This window comes from Rana temporaria, chromosome 8, assembly GCF_905171775.1.
Source record: "Rana temporaria chromosome 8, aRanTem1.1, whole genome shotgun sequence".
In the NCBI taxonomy this organism is placed as follows: Eukaryota; Metazoa; Chordata; class Amphibia; order Anura; family Ranidae; genus Rana; species Rana temporaria.
Window position 1 is genome coordinate 105500502 of NC_053496.1, and position 19283 is coordinate 105519784.

Here is a 19283-nt window from a genome sequence, read left to right on the forward strand (position 1 = left end):
TATGGGTTTAGAATGGCAGGAGGCGGGGTGGGGCTTATGGTTATGTAATTGGCTGTCACGGCGGTCACATGATCGCAAAGTTCCCAATATCACGCAACAAGCGGGAGCTTTCCGTTAGCCGCTGGTAACTGTGCCCAGAGCATGCAGGGCGCGTGCTGTTGGCACAGCTCTATCGGCACTATTGCACGCGAATAGGTAGCTGCCGAAAGGCTGCATGTTACCATGTGCTCGGCGTGAAGAGGTTAAATATACCCTTCAATAGCCAACATCTATAAATCCACTCTGTGTGCACAAAATACCTTTGCAAACTCAGATATTACCTTGTAAAAGTAGCAGTGACATCATCAAACTGCTGTACATAGCCTGTTCAGAGAGTAGAGATGTGGGAGGGACCCAACAGGCCCCACCCACTGCAGGCTGCCTGCAGAACAGTACAGCAGGGGCGGAGACAAGACCAGTCACCCAGTACGGAGAGAGAACAGCAGTGACCGGTCTTTATTACAGGAAAAAACAAAGTGCCATAGTTTCATGCTGCACATAAGTGAACCAAATATACAAAGGACTTCAAGATTTAGGCCCCATTCACACTTGGCGAGTTGGAATCGCAGCGACTCTGCCTGCAATTCCAAATCACGTGGCAATCGGTGTAAAATGCACGTTTGGGTGCCAATTCATTCTAAATGTCACCCCAAACAAGGCGCTATTTTGCCGCGATTATGTGACAGAACCATGTGGCAAAATGCGATTTTAAACATCGCATGAAGCTTGTCGCTCAAAAAGCATCAGGAGCTTCTTTTGGGTGACAAGCGTGCCTAGGGCAATCCATTGAAGTGAATATGCTTCCCTAGGCGGGACACAAGCAATCGTGTGAATATCGCTCGCACACAAAATCGCAAGTTCCCGCTACGTGAAGTATGAACGGGGCCTGAATGTACTGAGACAGGGTTTGTTATGTCTGCCTGCCTTGCTGTATTTTCTTTAAATATGTCCCTTCTATTGCTCTCAGCCTCCTCCAAATTTCCTTTTGCTGAGAGCTGACTCCCTGTTAGAGAGTGGCTACCAGTGGCGGTTCCTCCATAGAGGGCGCTGGAGCGCCGCCCCCTCTGGCTCTCACCGCCACTGAGTCTAATAACATAGATCCATGCATTGCACGAATCTATGTTATTATCGCCGCTGTTCTATTCAGATGGTCGGCGCTTATGTCCGGCAATCTGAATAACGGCAGCTGGTTGGCTGTACGGAAGTGCCTATCCGAGCCAACGGGGGATGCGCTCCTTGTACAAGACTGAAAGGCGTCTCAGCCAATCAGGTTGGCCTATTCTGGCTACCGGTAACCTGATTGCCTGAGACGCCTACCAGTCATCGAGTGCGGTGGATGGCTGACTCACTCCAGTAAAGGTAAGTGCCGGGAGGGGCACTTTACAGGGCACAGCCGCGACGACAATGGGCACAGTGGGGACAATGGGCACAGTGGGGACAATGGGCACAGTGGGGACAATTAAAGGGCACAGTGGCGACAATTAAAGGGCACAGTGGTGACAATTGATGGCACAGTGGCTGCGTTTGATGGCATGGCACAGTGGTGACAATTGATGGCACAGTGGCTGCGTTTGATGGCATGGCACAGTGGCTGCGTTTGATGGCATGGTACAGTGGTGATAATTGATGGCACAGTGGCTGCGTTTGATGGCATGGCACAGTGGTGATAATTGATGGCACAGTGGCTGCGTTTGATGGCATGGCACAGTGGTGACAATTAATGGCACAGTGGCTGCGTTTGATGGCATGGCACAGTGGTGACAATTAATGGCACAGTGTCTGCGTTTGATGGCATGGCACAGTGGTAACAATTGATGGCACAGTGGCTGCATTTGATGGGCACAGTGAGAGTGCAATTTTTTTTTCCGTTTGCGCCCCCCCCAAAAATTTTGAGCACCAGCCGCCACTGGTGGCTACGTTCATTCTCCATGATCTCACTGTATGTAGCAATGTAGCCACCCTTTTTCTTGTCCCGGAGATGTACTAGAGCAGGGGGTCTCAAACTGGCGGCCCTCCATCGGTTTCAAAACTACAAGTCCCATGAGGCATTGCAAGGCTAACAGTTACAAGCATGACTCCCACAGGCAGAGGCATGATGGGACTTGTAGTTTCACAACAGCTTAATGGCCATCAGTTTGAGACCCCTGTGGGGACTATGGGATGTGTAGTGTGCATATAACTGCAACTATTGCTGCTCACTGCTCATTCCAAACAAATAGAAGTGAGGGGGGAAAAAAACGCTGTTGAAAAAAGTTGAGAAACTCACTGCAAAGCTACTGGCGTTTTTATAGCGTAATTTTAACGTCCAGTGTGCATGAGGCCTTAAAGCGTGGCCTATGGCTAGTAAAATTTATGTCTTTTGCTGCCATTGCACGGGCGCACGCAATTTTAAAGCGTGACGTGTTTGCTATTTATTTATGCGGCGTAACCTTCTCTTTTATATTTTACCCAAAAATATGGGCTATGTATTTGTGGATTTTTTTTTTTTCATTGAGGTTCAAGAAAGTGTATTTTTCCATGAAAAATTGCATTTGAAAAAACGCTGCACAAATACCGTGTAACATTTTTTAAGCTTGGAAAACCCACCAATTTATTCTTTAGGGCCTCTGCTTTAAAAATATATATAATGTTTGGGGGTTCCAAGTAATTTTCTAGCAAAAAAATACTGATTATTACATGTAAACAAAAACTACCAGAAAAGGCCCAGGACTGGAAGTGGATATTTTACTGTTTTCAATCCCAGAATACACTTTTTGCATCTATGTATATGCGTTTACATGCGTTTACGTGTGTGTGTGTGTGTGTGTGTGTGCGCGTACGATGCATGTCCTCCGATGCAGATCTTCCATGTGTGGTTATGGATCTTAATAGTACATATTAAAGCACCTTTTGCATGTCCCCCATTGAAAACAATACACCTGAATGCAGATCTGTATACAAAAAAAAACCGCATTGAATTGCGTGGTTTTTTTTTTTTTTTTCTGGCCATGTGCGTGTATTGTAATACTATGTCAGCTGTCAGGTTATAGGCAAAATAATAGAAAGTAGTGTGTATGTATAACTTCCACTATCCACAGCGGACACCATTTCCTTTCCTGTGTTGTTTTTAAGAGGCCTCTTGTGTATACTTCCTGGTTAGATAGGAGACCGGCCTGACTGGAAACCATTTAACATATTAGTGACCACACTTGTCTGTAAAGATAGTTTATTACAAGAATAATATGGTGGCCATACACACTTCTATAAATGATTTTTTTTTTTTCTCCTCCGATCGATATCTTCCGACAACCCATACAATCAATAGGCCACACATAAGGAAGTGGATTTCGAGTGATCGCTAAATGCCATTGTAACTTATTATTGTGAGTTATCGATCGCAATTTTATTTCCATTTAATCGCATAGTCTGATCGCTCAAAACATGATCGCATTTATGAAGAATGTTTCACAGTACTACTGATGCTAAATGATCGGTAATATTCTGCACTGGACGATCGTACTTATAGATGTATAGAATAAGCCTTTATAAGGGCAAGTTTACACCAGATGCAGTTGGGTGTGTTTTATTTTTTTTAGTTTTTAACGCACTGTAAAGGCCGTTTCACACCACAAAAAACGCACTTCAGATCCGTTCTGGATGCGTTTTTTGCATGTGTATTTTTAACGCGTTTATCATGCGTTTTCGGATGCATGTTGTTGTTTTTTTGTTGTTTTTTCCCCCCGTACTGGGAGCTGGTGCATTTTTGATGCGTTTTGGTGTGTTTTACATTACAGTTCAGTGCAGAGAAAATGCAGCATGTTCTTCTACTTTTTTTTTTCTGAAACAGATTGCACTGGTGTGAACTATGTAATTGGAAACCATATAACCTACTATCTAGAGTTGGGCGATTTTATTTTGTATTTATTTTTTTCCTCTAAAAAAATCTGTGATTTCAATTTTTTTTTTATATAAAAAAACTTGATTTACGATTCAAATAGTTTTTTTATTTTTTATTTTGATGGACGTTCAAAAATGCACCAGCTCCCAGTACGGGGGGGACAACAAACAGGAAAAAAGAAGAAAAACAAACATATGGAATGCATCCGGAAACGCGTTAAAAACACACATGCAAAAAACGCATCCAGAACGGATCTGAAGTGCGTTTTTTGTGGTGTAAAACAGCCTTTACAGTGCGTTAAAAAATAAAAAAACAAAACACACCCAACTGCATCTGGTGTAAACTTGCCCTTATAAATGGCTTATTCTATACATCTATAAGTACGATCGTCCAGTGCAGAATATTATCGATCATTTAGCATCAGTGTCCTGAGGAGCTGCAGGCAGGAGTTTTTAGGCGAGGCGTGCGGCCTTTTCCCAGGATCATGGCGGATTGACTTCTCCTCTGCACACCCCGGAGAGGCCAGCAAGGCAGAAGGGTCAGTTGTGAGGGTCCGCACCCGGTAGCAGGAGGACTCTAGCGCAGGTCCTGAGGAGCTACGGGCAGGATTTCTTAGGCGAGGCCGCGGCTTCGGCCTAGTCCGCGGCGTACGGCCCTATCCCGGGATCGCGGATGACTGACTTCTCCCCTGCACACCCTGGAGAGGATATCAATACAGGAGGGTCTTTTGTGAGGGTCTGCACCCGGTAATATTAGGATTCTTAGCACCCGTCCTGGGGAAAAAAAATGTTTTTTTTTTTTTTTTTTTTTTAAATATGAATCGATTTGACCTACCTACTTGATTTTTTCATAGCCCTACTACTATCCATGAGTTTTTGATGCAGAAAAAGAAAAATGCACTGGACTGACGCCTAGAAATATGTAAATCAGCTAGATACGCGAATTCACGAACGTACTTCCGGCCGACGCAACCAGATACGCCGTTTACGTTAGGCTTTTCCCGACGTAAAGTTACCCCTGCTATATGGTGGCGTACCAATGTTAAGTATGGACGTCGTTCCCGACATCGAATTTTGAATATTTTACGTCGTTTGCGTAAGTCGTCCGTGAATGGGGCTGGACGTCATTTACGTTCACGTCAAAACCAATACGTCCTTGCGGCGTACTTTGGAGCAATGCACACTGGGATATTCCACGGACGGCGCATGCGTCAATCACGTCGGGTCACGAGTTATTTACATAAAACACACCCCCCTGTTCCAAATTTGAATTAGGCGGGCTTACGCCGGCCTATTTACGCTACGCCGCCGCAACTTACGGAGCAAGTGCTTTGAGAATACAGCACTTGCCCGTCTAAGTTGCGGAGGCGTAACGTAAATCGGATATGTTACACCCGCGCAAAGATACTACGCCGATCTACGAGAATCTGGCCCTGTAAGCCTGGGTGCATACTAGATGCATTGCGAATTCTAAGCAAATTTTTCTTAACTATTAATTAAAACCCACATTCTTGTGTGTGTGTGGCATATCGATCAAATAGGTTTTCAGCTATAGATCGATTAGACCTATTGTAAGAGATTGATCATTTATCAATGTATGTATGGCCACTATAAAACGTTGCTTCTTAAAGTTGCGTGATTTTTGAGTGTGACTTTAATGCGACTTTACACTCTCTGGCACTCAAGTCGCCCCCTAGTAGTGCAGGGACCTGTGACTTTAAGTGGCATAGAGTGAAACGGATGCCATTGAAATCAATGGGCTGAGACTTGTCATGCGATTGTGTGCCTCCAAAGTCGCATCAGTGTAAATGGAGCCTTACTAAAACTAGAAAGTGCAAAATCTGGTTCAACTCTGCAAAGAAACCGATCAACTTCCATTTTTTAAGCTTTAATGGAACAAGCTGAAGTTAGAAGCTGATTGGCTACCATGCACAGCTGCACCAGATTCTGAGTGTGCCAGTTTTAGTTACCCCATAGTGTTCTAAGCTGCTCATATACTATACAATCTGATTGTACAATCTCCTTTAGCTTTAACAAAACTGTGAAATATGAGGACAGGTGCCACTGTACTAACAATCTGATGTTGGTACAGCGATCTCCCCTGCTGTTCTATTGTGTTTCGACGCCAGGGGACACCCCCCTCCCCCCCGCCAGAACACTCCGGCCAGTGCTCTGAGCCATTGGCTGAGAGAGCTGATCAGAAGCTGGTCAGCAGACCTTGTTTAGTCATGGCCCTTAGACAGAAGCCGGCTGAATGATCAGCTTCTGTCGGACCGGCTACAGTACACATGGTCTGAATGTCAGGTGGTTTCTATTGAACTGGCCAATGCCGCCCAACATTCAGCCCATGTGTACAGAGCTTTAATGCCAAGTCATTTCATTTTACCCATTAGTGCTTGCAGTACCTTCTCCTGCCTGAAGGTCATAAGTTTGTGAGGGATGGGGGGATTGCTGCAAGTATGATGTGCATGCGGCACATTAAGGTGCAAATACCTGCCCCCTAAACCTCCCTGTCAGGGCCACATCCCAGACAATTATGACAGTCCAAGCTACTGGATAGTGCCGGCACTATGTATTGGCCTGTCACTATGATGGACAGCAAGCACTGACCAGTAGGAACGTTCAGGGGGTAGGATGGGGTGTGTAGAAGAGTCTACACCATATTCGTAACAGTTTGTTAAAGTGGAGTTCCACCCATTTTTTAATGTTTGTCTGTGGTGCATGCTCTAATCTCATAGTGTTCAGAATGGACAATTTTTATTTAATTTGTTGCTTGTAAATACCTTTATTTTGTAGTCCTTCATTACTTCCTCCTCATTAGCCTAGGCTATTTGCAAGGGTTTCTGGGATAGGCATCATGTTTCCCAGTAGTCCTTGCAAACCTGACTGAAACCCATTACATTGCTTGTGCACTGAGCATGTGCGAGATATGCAAAGCTGAAATCCAGGAAGTCATACAGTCTGGCTTCATGATGCCCACACTTAAGATGGCCACGGTCTATTTCTAGATTATAAACGATCCAAATGCTGTAACAACCTAACAAAACGGACCTTAGTTTACAGACTAACTTTACTAGACTACATTAAGCTTGTGTATTACAGGGGTATTTATATTTAAAAAGTGAAATTGTGGGTGGAACTCCCCTTTAAAGTCAGGTCTCCCCCAGTGACTTGGATATGTCCGAGTTGCAATCACTCCTCTGTGAAGGTTAATCTTAGCTGCAGAATCCTGCAAGGGCTTTCCAAAAAGTTCTATCGTAGAAGGGTTAGAAATCCAGGTCGTATCTATGAATACACACAGAGGCAGCTCTAGGCTTTGTGAGGCTTTAGGCAAAACTTGACATGGGGCCCCACTCACGCCCATGATGGGGGGAAAAAATAGTTCAAGGACAAGAGCCTCTTCCTCCACAACCCTGGCCGGTGGTTTTGGGGGTCTGTGGGCTTATCGGAATTTGGATGCCCCATTTAACAAGGCGGCCCCCAGATCCTGCTCTTTAATAACTAAGGGGCGGGGGCCACCCGGTAAAATTTCACCTGGTGAACCCGCTCCTTGTGACGACATTGACTGAGAGCATGCTGGGTCATTGATGTCACAAGGGGTGGTGTTACCGATATTCACTGGTTGTTAGGGACGCTGGCAGCCCCGCTCCTGAGTCAGGGCTCATAATGCTGCCTAAGCACAGCAGCGTTAAGGTCCCCTGTCCCTCAAAACTGGGGTAATGCATTGGGCAAGTTAGCTGGCTGCGAGGCCCCTGTGAGTGCGAGGCCTTAGGCGACTGCCTAATTAAAGAGCCGCCTCTGGATACACAATTTACCATGGCGAACTCCTTGATTCTCCATTCCCAGTAGCTCCAATTTGAGGGGCCCACACTGCACCAGGTCAGCAGAACGCTACAGCCCCAAGCAGTCAATCTGCTGTAACTAATAAGAGACGCAAGATTTTTTTTACTTCTTCCCAGTGCTCTTTGTGCCGCTCATTAGCAGTCTCTCTTCTTCTCAATCTTTTTCCCAGCACATTAAATACATGGAATGTCCAATGGGGTTTGTATCGTATTTTTAACAGTTTTTATTTCAACATAATTTGTTGGCAAGCAATCTTGTTGTCATAAGAAAGCATTTCCAAGGCAACTCTCAATAAAATAGACATCCTTTATAACTTTTACTTCCAGGTAGTCAGTGATGTGGGGGCTCTCCTAAAAGATGACGCTTTTGTCTTGTCTGCCCCTCCAAACTTTCTGCCACTAAGGGTGAAGTCTTTCCCAAAGCCTTGCATTCTCTATTCTGGTGCACTTATGGGTTCTCCCCAGAAGGGAAATCCCTCATGTAAGATGAACCTGCGTCTCATATGATGGCAGCCTGGTCTACCTTTCCTTCTATGAAGGACCCTTGCTCTGTCAGGAAGCAACCCTTCTTGGTAGAAGGGATGGTAGAGCGGGCCAAACTCTGAGCTTCACATGATGGTGACTGTTCTCAAGGGCCCCCTTGTTATGCAGTAAGTGATATTTATAAATATGGTCACCAAAAAAATGGCCATCAAATCCTCCCCAAGATGGCTGTCTGGAGCCCTTAACAGAGGACAAGTCGGTCCTCTACAGGGTCCCTTCTAGTACACAGAACACTGCAGCGATCATGTGATCATTCTGTTCTCTGCACTTCAAGTGATTTCTGTTTGTACATATTTCAGGATTTAATACAAACCTAATTACAGATAAGCAAGTTCAATATGTATTCTTACACACACATTGGCCCGGATTCAGATAGCCTTTACGTCGGCGTATCAATCTATTGATATGCCGCGTAAGTGCTACGAAGCGCCGGCATATCTTCTTTCTGTATTCAGAAAGCAAGATACGCCAGAATCTTACTAAGATATGGCCGGCGTAAGGCTCTTACACCGTCGTATCTTAGGCTGCATATTTACGCTGGCCGCTAGGTGGCGCTTCCGTAGATTTCCGCGTTGAATATGCAAATTAGGTAGATACGCCGATTCAGAAACGTACGTCCGCCCGAGGCATTTTTTTACGTCGATTACGTTCGGCTTTTTACGGCGTAAAGTTACCCCTGCTATATGAGGGGTATCCTATGTTAAGTATGGACGTCGTTCCCGCTTCGAATTTTGTAAATTTTACGTCGTTTGCGTAAGTCGTTCGCGAATAGGGCTGTACGTAAGTTACGTTCACGTCTAAAGCATTGACAATTTGCGGCGTAATTTCGAGAATGCGCACTGGGATTTTTTCACGAACGGCGCATGCGCCGTTCGTAAAATACGACGAATACGTGTGTCACAGTGAATTTGAATAAAACACGCCCACATCATCCACATTTGAATTAGGCGGGCTTACGCCAGACCACATACGTTACGCCGCCGTAACTTAGGGTGCAAGTTCTTTCTAAATACAGAACTTGCGCCCTAATGTATCTGAGATACGTTACGCCCCGCCGAAAGATACTCCAATGTATCTGAATCCGGCCCCTTAAATTTATCTCCTAGGAAGACTCCTTCAGGCCCAGTTCACACAGCCAAAACTTCAGCATGACTGACGTTGCTCCTCTTAGAACGGCTCCATTGCACCTAATGGGGTGCGACTTGTGATGAGGCGTGCTCTCAAAGTCGAAGTGTATGTCGTACCAGTGTGAACCGGGCCTAAGGGCAAGTCTGCATCAGAGCCGTTCATACGCAGGTAATCGCTGCTTATGCATAGCCCATTTATGTTGTAATAGCTATAAAGCCAAGTACCATATAGAGCTGCACAATTAATTGGTAAAAAATTGTGATCTCGATTCAACCCCCCTGACGATCTCCAATGCAGAGTTTGCCGATTCTTTCATATAACAAGTGGAGAGACTTTATCTGCTCACTCAGCTGTCAAAAGAAAATATCTTAACAGGAAACATTGTAACTAATGCTTCTTTCTTAGATCAAAGGGATAAACTTCTTTGTGTAAAGAAAAAATCTGAGTCTGGCAAGTTTGTAATAACATGAAACATTGTAACTAACTTCCTTCATAGAGCAAAGGGCTGTGTGTAAATGCAGGACGTTTAACCACTTAAAGTCCAAATCTTTTTCTGAAGTCAATATTTTTTGATAGAAAATTACTTGGAACCCCAAAACGTTATATATTTTTTAGCAGAGACCCTAGGGAATAAAATGGCAATTGCTGTAATATTTTATGTCACACTGTATTTGCCCAGCAGTCTTTCAAATGCAATTTTGGGGGGAAAAATACACTTCAATTAATAAAAAAAAAAAAAAAAGATAAAGTTAGTCCGATTTTCTTTTTTTTGTTTTAATGTGAAAGTTGATGTTATGCCACGAGAATCGTGAGAGAATCGTGATCTATCTTCTATGCAAAAAAATCGTGATTCTCATTTTAGCCAAAGTGGTGCAGCTCTAGTACCATCGTTGTATATTGAGTACCTAATGGACCAGGCTCTCGGTAATTGGAGAGAATATTAGATGTAGAAATTTAACTAGAAAGGGCTTCTTTGTATGTCTTTACCAGTTACAGCACCAGCAGACCTGTGAACAAGCTGCCCTGCAAAACAAGTTGCAAGAACAAATCTGGTGGATGAATAGTGGAATGAATGCAGGTTTATGATGTTGCCGTTATCTTAAGGGCCCATTTACACGGGCGGACCGTTTAGGTCCGCCTGCCAGTTTTTTCGGTGGACCTGAACGGGCACTCCGTGCTCCTTCATGGAGCCATGGATGTCAGCGGTGACATGCCCGCTGACAGGGCTCAAGTCCTGCGGGAACGTGTGGGAACAGAGTTCCTGCACTTTTTTCACAGCAGGAACTCGGTTCCCTTTGCGAACTAGAGCAGCCGAGCCGCCCGAGGCAATCCTAAGTGGCGATGCCCAGCTCGAGTCACTGTCCGGGGCAGGCGAACCTTAGTAATCCTTTATGTTACTGGCCGCTTCCTGTATATGGATTCATCAGGTAGTGTGTGGGTATTCCGTCACTTCCTCGATGCCGCAATGTCTCCTGGGAGCTTTTGTCATTGTTCCCAGGAGACATTGCTTCTTTCAAAAACCCGCGATAACTCGTGGCAGACCTCCGCAATGTCTCCTGGGAACAATGACAAAAGCTCCCAGGAGACATTGCGGCATGAATCCATATACAGGAAGCGGCCAGTAACATAAAGGATTACTAAGGTACAGTGGATCGAAAAAAAACAAACAAACATGCGGTTTAGTAATTATGCATATGAGCGTATCATTTTTTTTGGGTGGGGGAGTGGATCTTGGGTGGGAGTTCCCACACTTTTTTCCCCAGGACTTGACCCCTGCCCGCTGACATCCGACCCGCTCCGATCCGCCAAAGTGTGACAGAGGAAAACCTACTTTTCTTTCCATCTGGCAGATCGGATTGGGTGACAACGAACTCTACAGTCTGTCATCATCCGATTCCCCCATAGGGGAGAGCGGCACTCTGACAGGTCGGTCCCTGCACAGTGTACAGAGACAGCCCTGTCATCTGCCTGCTCAGCGGGGATGGAGCGATCCCTGCTGAGCTAAAGCAAAGCCCGCACATGGACAGCCCCGTGTGAAAGGGCCCTTAAGCACATTAATGCCCCATACAGACGGTTGTTTTTTGTGATGAAAAAAAAATGACATTTTTGAAACTTCATTTTCAAAAACTATGGAGCATACACACCATCATTTTGAAAAATGATGAACAAAGTGACGGCACTCTAAAGGGGAAGTTCTATTCGCCTTGAGGCTGCTTTTAGCTGGTTACTTGTTAGTAAAAGATGATTCGTGCTTTTTTGTCTGTTAAAGCGTGATGAATGTGCTTACTCCATTATGAATGGTAGTTTTACCTCCCGTCTCAAAACTTGCTTCTGGGCATGTGCGGGTTCAAAAACGTCGTTTTGCCCACACACTATCATTTTCATTGACACAAAAAATGACATTTTGAAAAACGACACAAAAAATTCGAGCATGTTCGAATTTTTTTTTGGTCGTTTTTCTGAAGACATAAAACGACATTTTCCCCACACACTATCATTTTAAATGACGTTTTCAAAAACGTCATTTTTTTTCATCACAAAAAATGACCGTCTGTATGCGGCATTACACTATCTAAAGTGCCTTGAAAAAGTATTCATAACCATTGAAATTTTCCACACTCTGTTTACTAATTATGTGACTTCTCAAGGCAATTGATTCCACCAGGTTTTAGTTAGGGGTATCAGAGTAAAAGGGGGCTGAATACAAATACACGCCAAACTTTTCACATATTTATTTGTAAAACCTTTTGAAAACCATTTATCATTTTCTTTCCACTTCAGAATTTTGTGCCACTTTGTGTTGGTCTGTCACCAGGGGCGGACTGTCCATTCCGCACTGCCCAAGGGCCCCATGCCACTAGGGGGCCCCATCAGGGTTGCCAGCCTCTGTAAAACCAGGGACAGTATGTAAAAATCAGTGTTTTTTAAAAAAAAATACCAAGATTAGACCTGCCCCCCCTCTCCAGTACATTTTTCAGTGTATGTGTATTCTGTGGGGCAGATCCACAAAGATCTGCCCCGGCGCATCGTATCTGAGATACGCTACGCCGCCGTACCTTACCTGGCTTTGGTTCGAATCCATAAAGATTTTGCGCCGTAAGTTACGGCAGCGTAGTGTATCTCAAGCGGCGTAACGGCGCGGAATTCAAATTGGGCGGGTAGGGGGCATATTTCATGTAAATGAACCGCGTCCCCACGCCGAACGAACTGCGCATGCGCCGTCCCTAAATTTCCCGCTGTGCATTGCGCTAAATGACGTCGCAAGGACGTCATTGGTTTTGACCTGGACGTAAATTACGTCCATCCCGATTCACGAACGACTTACGCAAAAAAAAATTAAATTATACGCGGGAACAACGGCCATACTTAACATTGAGTACACCACGAAATAGCAGCTTTAACTATACGCCGAATAAAGCCGACTAGAGACAACGTAAAGGAATGCGCCGGCCGCTCGTACGTTCGTGGATCGTCGGAAATAGCTCATTTGCATACTCGACACGGAAAACGAAGGGAACGCCACCCAGCGGACGCCGAAGAATTGCATCTTAGATCCGAAGGCGTACGAAGACGTACGCCTGTCGGATCTAACCCAGATGCCGTCGTATCTTGTTTTGAGGATTCAAAACAACGATACGACGCGGGAAATTTGAAAGTACGCCGGCGTATCAGTAGATACGCCAGCGTACTCTCTCTGTGGATCTGCCCCTGTGTGTCTGTATACTGTGTGGCCCATAATCTTCTATTGCCCAGGGGCCCCATGAGTTTTCAGTCCTCCCCTGTCTATCTCATAAAATCCCAATAAAATACATTTATGTTTTTGGTTGTAACATGACAACATTTGGAAATTTTCAAGGGGTATGAATACTTTTTTTTTAATACAAGGCACTGTATATGGGTAGAAGGTCAGGGGCAATCCAGACCAAGTGCTAGTAGTTGACAAATTAGGTCTTTACTAGTAATGAAAGATGGATGGAGAGAAAAACAAAAAATAAACTCAAAGGACGTCATAAATCTGCCATTTTGTTTGTCTTCTGGTCCAATAAGCTGAGGCAGCCATGTTTTGTCACTCGAGCTTCTCTCTTATTAGAGTCTGTTGACCTTTTGGCAGAAGAGATAGATGGCAGTCAACCTTTATAGAGGTTGGAGATCGCCTGCAAGGAACAGCACAGCCATAAAGTGTGCATGTACTAGTGAGCATACTCAACAGCTATGGTCAATATCTCATTGCTTCACTGATAGGACCAGTGTATCCACGTATTAACCCCAAATCTTCAAATATTTTAAAAATAGTTTAGCTTAGTTTATGATTTTAGGAGATTTTTTTTCTGCATGGTTTACATATTCAGGCCAATTGTGCTCCATGTCACCATACTATACTATGTATCCAATTGTGACATCTTTAATAAATTGTAATATCATTTCAATTTAGATTAATAGTTAAGATGAAGTCGTAATTTATATTCGTAAATTAGCTATCACATATCTGTTGCTACCATGTAATTTCATGATCTGATCAATCGAAATCTGATCATATTCATGAACAAAGTATCTCAGTGCTGCCAATCGATGCAAAAACCATTGATAATTTTCCGCCGTTGCCAAATCTGATCTAATTGAGATTAAAGCGGGGGTTCCGCGGCTATTTTTTTTATTAGATCGTTCTGCCGCTCTTACCTGTAGTTATCTGCTCCTCATGTGTCCGAATGAAAGATGGCCTCTCACCTCACAGCTTCGATTTTTTTATGAATTTGTCCTTAGTGCTGGCTTGCATTTATTAGGTTTTTAGTATATATATATATATATATATATATATATATATATATATATATATATATATATATATATATATATATATAATTTTCAGCGCTGAATACTTTTTCTATTATTTGTGCCCTTGTCACATGACCCGCTTGCCCATGCACTGTGTTTATGGCCTTTTGTCAGTTGCATTTTGTGAGTACCCACTCTTATACAAAAAAAATAATAATTATTATTAAATTATCTCTGGCAATGCACTAGGTGTGCACACTTTCCATTTCCGTTTTTCTAGTAGTTCCTTTTGGATTACCCCATCTGAGGAAGGCAGCATCCCCCTAGCTTTGGGATACCATATATACCTTTTACACCACCATTTTATCTGATATCTGTTACGCCACACCTTGGAAGACCTATTAGCGCTGGAAGTGACTGTTTTTGTATTTACACCGTGACTGTACACTGAGGTGCGCATGTGCAGCTCAGTGTACACAAATACTGACATGCAGTGAAAAAGTGTTTAACCACTTCCCTACCCGTCCATAGGCATATGACGTCCACAGATGGGATGTCCCATCCTGGGTGGACGTCATATTACGTCCTGAGCTTCCCAGCCGTCTAGGCATTGCTCTGGACCCTGTGCACGTGCCCGGCGGCCACGATGACCGCCGGGCACCCGCGATTGCCCGCAATCACTGCAGGACCGTGGATCTGTGTGTGTAAAGACACAGATCCATGTCCTGTCAGAGGTGAGGAGACCGATGTGTGTTTCCAGTACAGAGGAACACAGATGGTCTCCTCCCCTTGTGAGTCCCCTCCCCCCTACAGTAAGAATCACTCACTATGGGAACATATTTAACCCCTTCAGCGCCCCCTAGTGTTAACCCCTTCCCTGCCAGTCACATTTATACAGTAATCCGTGCAGTTTTATAGCATTAATCGCTGTATGAATGTGGTCCCAAAAATGTGTCAAAAGTGTCCGATATGTCCGTCAAAATGTCATGGTCACAATAAAAATCGCAGATCGCCGCCATTACTAGTAAAAAAATAAAAATGAATAAAAATGCAATAAATACATTTTGTAGACGCTATAATTTTTGCGATTTATATGTATATATTTGTTTTTTATCAGAAATATGTAGAAGAATATGTATCGGCCTAAACCGTGGAATTTTTTATTTTTTTAGAGAGATTTTTGGGGATATTTATTATAGCAAAAAGTAAAAAATATTGCATTTTTTTTTTCAAAATTGTTGCTCTATTTTTGTTTATAGCGCAAAAAATAAAAACCGCAGAGGTGATCAAATACCACCAAAAGAAAGCTCTATTTGTGGGAAAAAAAGGACCTCAATTTTGTTTGGAAACCACGTCGCACGACCACGCAATTGTCAGTTAAAGCGAAGCAGTGCCGAATCGCAAAAAGTGCTCTGGTAAGGAAGGGGGTAAATTCTTCGGGGCTGAAGTGGTTAGATCCTACCTGTCGTCAATGTTTTTTTTTTTTTAAAGAAATTTAGGTTTAATTCCAACTTCGCTGAATGTTATGTGATTGCAGTGTCCAGGTAAATTGGAATTAATAGGAGCACATTAGGACCCTAAGTATGCCTCCTACTACAATCCTCTTTTGCCCAATCCACATCTGTTATTAGTGGACCCTAAATCTCTGAGGACCCCTGTGCAGTTGTATATAAATAACGTGGCCTCCTCTGTGTGCATATAATACTGACTATGTGATTGGAGGAAGACCTGCAAATCCTTCATCCGTTCAATTCCTGCCTATCACTGACCCCTTCTAAGGCCCCGTACACACGTCCGAGAAAATCGACGAGCAAACACATCGTTTTGCTCGTCGAGTTTCTTGTGAAGCCGCCGAGGATCTCAGCGAGCCAAATTTCCTCATTGAGTAACGAGGAAATAGAGAACATGTTCTCTATTTGGCCCGACGAGATCCTCGTCGGTTTCCTCGGCCGAAAGTGTACACACGGCCGGGTTTCTCGGCAGAATACGGCTCCGATCGAGTTTCTGGCTGAATTCTGCCGAGAAACTTGGTCGTGTGTACGGGGGCCTTAGGTGATCATTAGATACTTGATATGGGAAGGTGACAGATTTGGATTCTATAGCACAATGTAGACAAGGCCTTTTTTTTTTTTTTTCTCATACGCCCCACTATATAACCATTGTACGCAGAACGCAATTACGGCTCCGTAGATCCTGCTGCAGTACAACTGGCAAGCATGCTCAGCTGGAAGGGGGATTATTTATAAGTGGCATGTACAAACCATAACAATCTAGAGTCCTCCCGGGTGCACGTGTGAAAGGATTTGTATCCCCAGTGTGTTAAGGGTTGTTGATTCAGCGGCGGCTGTTACAGAATTATTTTGCATCCATCTGTGTTTTGTGTTCCTATCTGAAACCATATTATGTTCGACAAGAGTCTTCAATGTAGAGCTATTTGCTGTGATTTCCCTACCGCTAGATCTCAGATTTATTAATGTGTTAATATTTATTATACTGTGTTTTTCTTCGCACCCCCTAATGCTCCAATCCAGACGTCCTAGGTCTGTGACAACAAAGCCTTTTGGGTTATGCGCACACAGAGGAGTACTGATAATACACAAGGCAAACGACTCGCTTCAATCCTATAGAGAGTTCTTCCTGTGCTAAATCATGGAATATAAACTCTCTGTAGGATAATGAATGCAGACAGGGCTCGGAGGTCATGTCAGATATTCAAACGAACATTCTTACCAAAGCGCTTTCTAGATTTGATGACGGGGCGAATGTTGTTTGAAAGCACTTCAACATTTCGTTTTCTTTTATTCGATTTTTGGAATGAATGTAATTTCCCAAATGAAAACCACCTTCGCTGTTAGAGACGCATTCAGCAAAAAAAAAATCTATCCTGCTCTTTCAAATGTTCTCATCGTTGTAATTGAAAACAAATGTTGATTTGACCTTACTAGTGAACAAACATTTTTTAATTAAAAAAAGTGTATTTTTTCCAGAGTGCGCTTGTAAGAACGCAGCGCAAATACGGTGTGTCAAAGTATTGCAACGACCACCATTTCATTCTCTAGGGCAGTGATGGCGAATCTTGGCGCCCCAGAAGTTTTGGAAGTATATGTTGCTCAACTACACTGCAGAGTGGATGAGCATCATGGGAAATGTAGTTCCAAAACATCTGGGGTGTCAAGGTTCGCCATCACTGCTCTAGGGTGTTATAAACAAAAAAATGATTTTAACTTTTAACCACTTAGTACACACGGTCGGACAAAACCGATGAGAGTGGACAGAGGTTCAGTTTTATCGGTCCAAATCGACCGTGTGTATAGCCCATGCTTCAAAACCGAACCGATGGACCGCTGCCCGATCGGTCCAAACCGATGGTTAGTACAGAAAGCATTGGTTCAAAACCCGCGCATGCTCAGAATCAAGTCGACACATGCTTGGAAGCATTGAACTCCGTTTTATTCAGCACGTCGTGTGTTTGACGTCACCGCGTTCTGACCCGATCGTTTTTTGGAATGATGGTGTGTACGCACATCAGACCATCAGGCCACTTCAGCTGTGAACCGATGAAAACGGTCTGTCGGACCATTCTCATCGGTTTGGAATGACCGTGTGTACAAGGCTTTAAGCCCCGGACCATTTTGCTGGCCAAAGACCAGAGTACTTTTTGCGATTCGGCACTGCGTCGCTTTAACTGACAATTGCGTGCAACGTGGCACCCAAACAAGATTGACGTCCTTTTTTTCCCACAAATAGAGCTTTCTTTTGGTGGTATTTGATCACCTCTGCGTTTTTTTTTTTTGTTTGTTTGTTTTTTTGCACTATTAACAAAAATAGAGCGACAATTTTGAAAAAAATTCAATATTTTTTACTTTTTGCTATTATAAATATCCCCAAAAAATATACAAAAAAAGTTTTTCTTTCCTCAGTTTATGCCGATACGTATTCTTCTACATATTTTTGGTAAAAAAAAAAGTTATAGCGTCTGCAAAATAGGGGATAGAATTATGGCATTTTTATTATAATTTTTTTCTTTTTACTAGTAATGGTGGCGATCTGCGATTTATCGTGACTGCGACTTTATGGCTGACACATCAGACACTTTTGCCACATTTTTTGGGACCATTGTCATTTGTTACAGAGATTAGTGCTAAAATAATGCACTGATTAATGTTAAAATGACACTGGCAGTGAAGGGGTTAACCACTAGGTGGCGCTGAAGTGGTTCAGTGTGCCCTAGGGAGTGCTTCTAACTGTAGGGGGGGTGGGCTGTGTGTGACATGACAGTGATCACCGCTTCCGATTACAGGAAGCTGTGATCCCTGCCTTACCATGGCGAAATGCTTGTTTACACCAGCATTTCCCCATTCTTCCTCACCGTGACACGATCGCGGGTCCCACGGACATCGAGTCCTGGGACACGCGGTTGGATTCCTGGAGCTTGCGGCGCACGCGTCCACAATGTCGCTTTTTAAAGGGGACGTATATATACGTCCTTTTACGCAGCCGTGCCATTCTGCCGACATATATCGTTGTGCGGCGGTCGGCAAACAAGTTTGAAAAATAGGCCCGGTCTTAAAGTGGTTAAGGCCTCATGCACACTGGACGTTTTTAGAGCTGCTTTTTTTGGCTTCAGGCATTTTTTTTGACCCCTTGGCTTCATTCATAGAAGCCTTACTATAGCTTTCTAAATGAAACGCGATCCATAAATGGAGGAACAGGTGGATGAATGAAAGATCCACCTCCTCCGTTCATAGATTGCTTCTCATCCATTGAAGCTATAATATGGCTTCTTTGAAATTGAGGAGGGGCAAATAGGGCAGGTATGTTGGCACTCTTGATGAGTGCCTGTCACGGGGGAGTGGAAAGCTGCCACTAGCACAAGAGACACTTCTCATTAAAGGAGTTGTAAATAAAAAAAAAATTTGGGCTGAAATGACTGTTTACAGGGTATAAAGACATAATAGTTAACTGATTCCTTTTAAAAACGATTTAAAATAGATAAAAATCAATCATATAATGTACCTTTAGTTTCTAGTTTCGTTTTTGCATGTTGTTTCCTGCCTCTCTGCTGTACAGAGCATACAGAGC

At 43.7% G+C, this 19283-nt stretch overlaps 1 protein-coding gene across 2 annotated transcripts in view; it reads left to right on the forward strand.

The window, feature by feature from the left end:
• LOC120908945 (core histone macro-H2A.2) overlaps positions 1 to 19283 on the forward strand; it is a 77085-nt gene that overhangs the window by 3218 nt on the left and 54584 nt on the right. Inside the window, exon 1 of one of the 2 annotated variants that reach the window (XM_040320474.1) lies at positions 15594 to 15616. The exons of the other annotated variant lie outside the window; for it this stretch is intronic. The gene's annotated coding sequence lies outside the window, so the exon portion shown is untranslated. Of the gene's footprint in view, positions 1 to 15593; positions 15617 to 19283 lie in introns of those variants that run through there. 2 annotated transcript variants of the gene reach the window in all.